This window comes from Phascolarctos cinereus, unplaced genomic scaffold, assembly GCF_003287225.1.
Source record: "Phascolarctos cinereus isolate Bilbo 61053 unplaced genomic scaffold, phaCin_HiC Scaffold_5;HRSCAF=322, whole genome shotgun sequence".
Classification (NCBI taxonomy): Eukaryota; Metazoa; Chordata; class Mammalia; order Diprotodontia; family Phascolarctidae; genus Phascolarctos; species Phascolarctos cinereus.
Window position 1 is genome coordinate 27,303,682 of NW_027555958.1, and position 7,116 is coordinate 27,310,797.

Sequence of the window (7,116 nt, forward strand, 5' to 3'; positions counted from 1 at the left end):
TCAGAGAGGGATACCCAGACGTGATTTAAAATGTGAATTTATTGGCGCGGCTGCAAGGGGTATGCACACCCAAATCAAGCAGCCCCGGTCAGGGGTCGAGCTAGGGTTTATGTGGAAAAGAGCATGGCAAAGAAATCTCAGGAACACTGATGAGGTAATCCAAAGGTGCAGGTGTGTTGTGGGGCTGGGCGTGGGTGGCTATGTATGGGAAAGAACAGGGAGTATACCGGACAGGGAGGGAGATGACAGAGGTATGGCTCTTTGGAGTCTGGCAGGAGGAAGAGTCCTTGGGCTGGCCAAGGACAAAACTCCTCAGGCTGGGCAAGGCACCCCTCTCCCTCTATCTTGATGAGACAGTGCTCTGCAACAAGGGAAAGCTTTCTTGCAACACAGGAACTTACTAAGGAATTGGGAGGCTTCCAGAGACATGATAGCTGTACCAGGGGGGACAGATAAGGGTCATGCTGAGCTATGCAAGAGTCCATTTCTCTCTTGTTTAGATTTAGGAGGAGAGAGGTCAGGAATTTCTGTTTTTCATGGCTTAAAGGGCCCTACTACCTAAATGGTAAAATAATATTCTGCATTACACTGTGTGCCAGGCATATCTCCCAGCCCTGGGGTTACAAAAAGAGGCAAAAGACAGTCCCTGCCCTCAAGAAACTTACAGTCTAATGGGGAGATGACATGCGAACAAAGCAAGCTATATACAGGAGAAAGAGGGACTAAGGGGGTGGGGAAGGCTTCCTGTGGAAAGTGGAATTTTAGTTGGGAGTTAAGGGATTTAAGTAGCCAGAGTGGGGAGGACAAAGTATTCCAGCCATGGAGGACAGCCAGAGAGAATGCCTGGAGCTGAGAGATGGAGTGTCTTGTTCATGGAACGGCCAGGAGGCCAGAAGACTGGATACTGTAATGCAGAACATTATTTTATCATTTTAGGTAGTAGGGCCCTTTAAGCCATAAAAAAAAAGCAGAAATTACTGCTTAATCTTACCCCAGATCTCTTTCCTCCTCAGTCTAAACAATAGTGAAATGTACTCTTTGCATAGTTCAGCACAGCCTGTACCTCCAAAGCAAATGGAGAAAAAAGCTTGCAACAGAATTGCTTTAGGGAATTATGTTTATACCAGAGACCAGGACACCTGGTCTAGTTTATGTGGTCTCTGACCTGTAATGATGGGGTGCTCGGGTGCTTGCGCTTGTACTTGTGCCCCAATTTCTCACTCCTCTCAGAAACACTGTCTCTGACAACCACCCCCCAGCCCAAGGACACTGTGCCTAGCCCGTTATTCATGCATGGGCCTCACCATGACCCTTATCTCCCTCCCTGGTACAGCTACACAGAGCTGGGCTGCTCAGGCCCCAGCTCTCATGTTGCAGGCTGAGAGGTTGAGAGATTGTGACCCCTCAAAGACTGGAGTACAGGACAGGCCGTCTGGAAGGAATTCACAGACTCAAGCATTCTTTAATTCAAGGTGGCAAAGATTTATTGTTGTGCTTTTCAGCGGGCAAGGATTCTTAAAGGATCCTGCAGCCTTAGAGAGGTACAGGTAAAGTTTATATAGGATAAATGCAATAAAACATATGTCAAATATGCTAACTAGGGGACTCAGGGTGGGATTAGGGAGTGGTTAAGGAGTGGTCAGTTCTCAATTGAAACTCAAGAAAAGTCCCATTATTCAAGAGAGTATCTGGTCCTGGACATCCTGGGCCCAGTGATAACAAACAGGAAGAATACCGATCAGCTCTATCTGGCCCTGGAATTTGCTGACACAGGAAGGGGTGTTTTTAGTTCGCTCAGAGAGAAAAAGATTAATTTAGGTTTTTGGCCCTTATTGGGGCTCAATTGATCTTAAATGATTATCAAGGGACAGTGTTTCTGAGGCTAGGGAGAAATTGGGGTCCAAGTACAAGCACCTAAACATAAGCACCCAAGCATAAGCACCCAAGCACCCCAACACTCAGATCATGCCTCTGGAAGCCTCCCAATTTCTCAGTAAGTTCCTGTCTTGTGAGAAAGCTTTCCCTTGTTGCAGAGCATTCTCTCATCAAGACAGAGGGAGAGGGGTGCCTTGCCCAGCCCAAGGACTCTTCCTCCGGCCAGACTACAAAGAGCCACACCTCTGTCATCTCCCTCCCTGTCCGGTATACTCCCTGTACTTTCCCATCCCTAGCCCCACCCCCCACCCCCAACACACCTGCACCTTTGGATTACCTCATCAGTGTTCCTGGCATTTCTTTGCCATGCTCTTTTCCATATAAATCCTAGCTCGACCCCTGATGGGGGCTGCATAATTTGAGACTTCCCCTTGCAGCCGCCCACTACAATAAATCTTTAAATTTTGTTTAGGTCTCTGTCTCGCATCTGTTCCAGCACAACAATACGAGTCTGGCACAAAGGTGTAAGAAGACTGGGAAGGTGTGTGTGTAGGGGATGGGCAGGTTACGAAGGGCTTTGAATGCCGAACAGAGCATTTTGTATTTGTTCCTAGAGGCAACAGGAAGCCTTGGAGTTTGAGCTGGGAGGCCACAAGGTCAGACCTGTGCCTTTAGGAAAATCACTTTGGTGGCTGAATGGAGGATAGATTAGGGTGTGGAAAAATCTGAGGGAGGCAGACCCCCCTTCAAGCTATTGCAATAATCCACTGTGAGGTGGTCAGGGTTGGCACCAGAAAAGCAACCACCCTGTCGGGGTAGAGAGACAGGGCATGTTTGAGAGAGGCTGCTAAGGTGAAATCAACAGGCCTTGGCACCATACTGGACATGGTGGGTGGTGAAAGATATGGAGGAATCCAGGATGACACCTAGGTTGTGACCCTGAGGAATTGGGAGGATGGTATTGCCTTCTATAGTAATAGGCAAGGTGGGGGTGGGGGCAGGAAGACAGTTTAGGGGAAAGCTAATGAGTTCAGTCTTGGACATGTTGAATTTGTGATGTCTACTGGACAGCCAGTTGGACGTGCACATTTAGCAGAGAGATTGGGGCAGAACAGATAGATCTAAGAATCATCAGCATAGAGATGGTAGTTAAATCCATGGGAAATGATGAGCTCACCAAGCAAAGTAATATAAAAGGAAAAGAGAAGCGAGCCCAGGAGAGACCCCAGGGGGACGCCTGTAGTTAGAGGGCGTGATCTGGAAGAGGATCCAGCAAAGGAGACAGAGAAGGAGTGGTCAGAGAGGGAGGAGGAAAACCAGGGGAGACTAATGCCCCGAAACCCTAGAGAGAAGAGAAAAGAGTGATCAACAGTGCCAAAGCCTCTAGAGAGGCCAGGGAGAGTGAGGCTAGAGAAAAGACCATGGGATTTGGCAGCTGAGAGGTCATTGGTAACTTTGGCGGGAGTAGTGTCAATGGAATGATGAGGTCAGAAGCTGGATTTTAAGGGGCTAAGAAGAGAGTGGGAATCCCAAAAGTTTTGATATGTTGTCTCAAAATCGTTTTTTAACAGAATTATCCACCACTTCTATGTTCTTTGACCCACCCATTCTTTAGAATTAAACTACTTAGTCTCCATTTAATTTGAATGCTTTCTTCAAAGGCCTCATTCATATTTTAGTGTGTTATCATCAATAAAGAATATGATTAATATTGCTGATTTAAAAAAAAAGAGAGATAGTGGAAAGAGAAGAAATGGAGACTCCTAGTGTAGATGGCCTTTTTGAGGAGTTTAGCCACAAAAGGCAGAAGAGGCATAGGAGGAGAGTTAAAGGTAATGGAAGCAGCCTGTGGGGTTTTTCTAGGTTGAGGGAGACATGGGCATGTTGGTAGGCAGTAGGAAATGAGCCAGGAGAGAGGGAGAAATTGAAAATAAGTAAAAGAATGGGGATGACGGGTTGCGGGGGGGGGGGTTGTGAGAGAAGCAATAGGAAGCCACTGGAATTTATTGAACAGGGAAACAATAGATGGATTGGAGAAAAGAGAATTGAAGGCAGGGAGTCCTGGTAGGGAATTCACTGATGAAGTGGATTTGGGCTCACATTCATTTGCCTATGTTCAAAAAGTATTTAATCAGCCAACCTTGTGTGCCAAAGATGGTTAGAAATAACCCATAGCTCTGAAAGTCTCCATCACCAGCTGTTTACAAGATATAATTTAAGTTATCCTTAACCAACAGAATAAATTACACAGTGAGATAAATTATAGTTGTTGTTATTCAGTCATGTCTGACTTCATGATCCTATTTGGGATTTTCTTCGTAAACATACTGAAGTGGTTTGCCCTTTCCTTTTCCAGCCCATTTTATAGATGAGGAAACTGAGGCAAACAGGGTAAAGTGACTTGCCCAGGTTCACCCAGCTAGTAACTGTCTGAGGCTGGATTTACACTCAAGTCTTCTGACTCCACTTTACCATCTTGCTGCCTTAGTTGCAAAACTCAGGATAAAAGTTCACTTGAGAGATTGCTTCATTAGACATAGCAATAAAGTACAACTCTTGACATACCCTTGGAAAATAATTTTCTTTTTTTTGGTGAGACGATCGGGGTTCAGTGACTTGCCCGGGGTCACACAGCTAATATGTGTTAGGTGTCTGAGGTTGGATTTGAACTCAGGTCCTCCTGACTCTAAGGCCAGAGTTCCATTCACTGCACCACCTAGCTGCCCCAGAATAGTTTTCTTAAAACCGTTCAATCCTTCTTTGACCATTCCCTTTAAGGATTTCTCCTTCTGCTTGGTGGAAGATGAACTCAGCAGATAATTCTCATTAAGGGAAATAAAGGTTTCTTCCTTCTCTTCAATGATTCGTTTAAGGGCCCCTTATTTTTGTCAGGTGAAGGCCCTAAGTATGTCAGGGGGAAGTCTTTTCTAGGCTGATCTTGGAGAGAGGGAAGCAGGACGCTGTTTCTGAATTGATAGATGTACAAAGACTGATAAGGTTTCTCTGTCAGATTAGGCCAAAGTCTCTGGACTAGGATAATTTAAAAGTGTTTAATAACCACAAGCAAAAGAACGAAGTAGGTGACATCTTGCTTTCTTGTCCCTCTGCACCTTCTCCATGGACTCCTCCCCACCTGGTGCCTATGATTACTTGTATATCCTTCCCAGAAGGCCTTGCTCTCATCTGGTCGTCAATTCAACATATATCATTGATGAAGGCTGCATGACACAGGTAGCATCAGTGCTGAAAATGGAACCCAGGCCCTCTTTCTCAAAATGCAGCACTTTCCACTGGGCCACACTGACTCCAAACTTGGAAGCAGTTAAGGTACTAGTTTTGAAGTACCCCTCTCACCTGAACAAAAGTGAGGAGAAAAGATGTAAGACAGTGGCCTAGGGGGTTGCTATTCAACACCCAGCACCCCCAGGGGAGTAGTATAATACAGTGGATAGAGATGAACCTGGGTTCAAATCCATCCTCCACACAGCTACCAAAGTGATATTCCAAAAGCACAGTTCTGATTATGTAATTTGCCTGGTGGCAGCTAGTGGTATAGTAGATAGAGCGAAGGGCTTGGGGTCAGGAAGACCCGAGCTCAGATCCAGCCTCAGATGATTACTAGCTGTGTGACCCTGGGCAAGTCACTTAAACCTCTGTTTGCCTCAGTTTCCTCATCTGCAAAATGGACATCATAACGGCACCTACATTTCAGGGCTTTTGTGAGTAATCAAATATGATAATGTGTGTAAAGCACTTAGGAGGGGCTAGAGAGATGCTTATTCCCTCCCTCTTTTCCAATCTAGAAGCTTCAGTGACTCCCTCTTACCTCCAGAGTAAAATACAAAGCCTTGTGACTGGCATTTAACATCCTTTCCATTTTAGCTCTGGCCTACCTGTCCAGGTTTGAAAAATACATATTTCTCTATTTATTCTTTTCAGGCTTATTTACACATAACTCTCTGTCATGTATGCTACTTTCCAGGCAAATTGGCCCCTGGGCCCCCACTTGCCCTCTACTGTATTTGCTTTTATACATCCCTGCATGTATTTACTCATTTCTGTCTCTTAGAATCCTTAAAGGCTCTGAAAATATCCCCATCATTGTTTCTTAGAGTCCTTAAAAACTTTAAAAAATCCTCACCTATGTTTCTTAGAATCTTTGAAAGCTCTAACAATTCCTCATCATTGTCTCTTAGGATCCTTAAAGACCCTTTAAAAAAATCCTCACCTCTGCCTCTTAGAATCCTTGGGGGGCAGCTAGGTGGTGCAGTGGATAGGCACCGGCCCTGGAGTCAGGAGGACCTGAGTTCAAATGTGACCTCAGACACAAAACACTCACTAGCTGGGTGACCCCGGGCAAGTCACTTAGCCCCATTTGCCTCACCAGAAAAAAAAAATCCTTGAAAGCTCTTTACAGCCCTTAAAAACTCTGATCAGTGTGATGACCAGCCTGATGTGATGATGCCAGAGGACCAGTGATGCAGGATGCTGCCCACCTTCTAACATAGAACGTGCTAGACTCAAGATGCCAGAGGACCAGTGATGCAGGATGCTGCCCACCTTCTAACACAGAACGTGCTGGACTCAAGCTGCAGGAGACATACTGTTTTTGGACATGACCAAAGCAGGAATTTGCTTTGCCTAACGCCACATATTTGTTATAGGGATTTTTTTTTTCAGTTGGGGAGGGAGAGAAAATAAATTTTTATTTAAAAAAAGAAATTGTTAAATTTGAAAAAAGGGGGGGGGCAGTGAAGTGGCGCAGTGAATAGAGCACCGGCCCTGTATTCACGAGGACCTGAGTTCAAATCTGGCCTCAGACACATAACGCTTACTAGCTGTGTGACCTTGGGCAAGTCACTTAACCCCATTGCCTAGCCAAAACAAAAAAACAAAAAAAAATTTTGAAAAAAAAAGAGATCAGCCCATGTACCACTTTCTATATGAAGCTTTCCCAGATCACCTCAATGTATTCTATTTTGTATTTATTTATATGTGTATATGTTGTTCCTCACTCCTTCCCCCTTGAGGACAAATACTGGTTTATTTTTGTCTTTGTACCCCCATGCTGTTGTTGTTGTTCAGTCATTTTCTCAGTCATGTCTGAATTCTCATGACTCTATTTGGGGTTTTCTTGGCAAAGATCCTGGAGTGGTTTGTCATTTCCTTCTCCAACTCATTTGACAGATAAGGAAACTGAGGCAAACAGAGTGAAGTGACTTGCCCAGGGTCACACAGCCA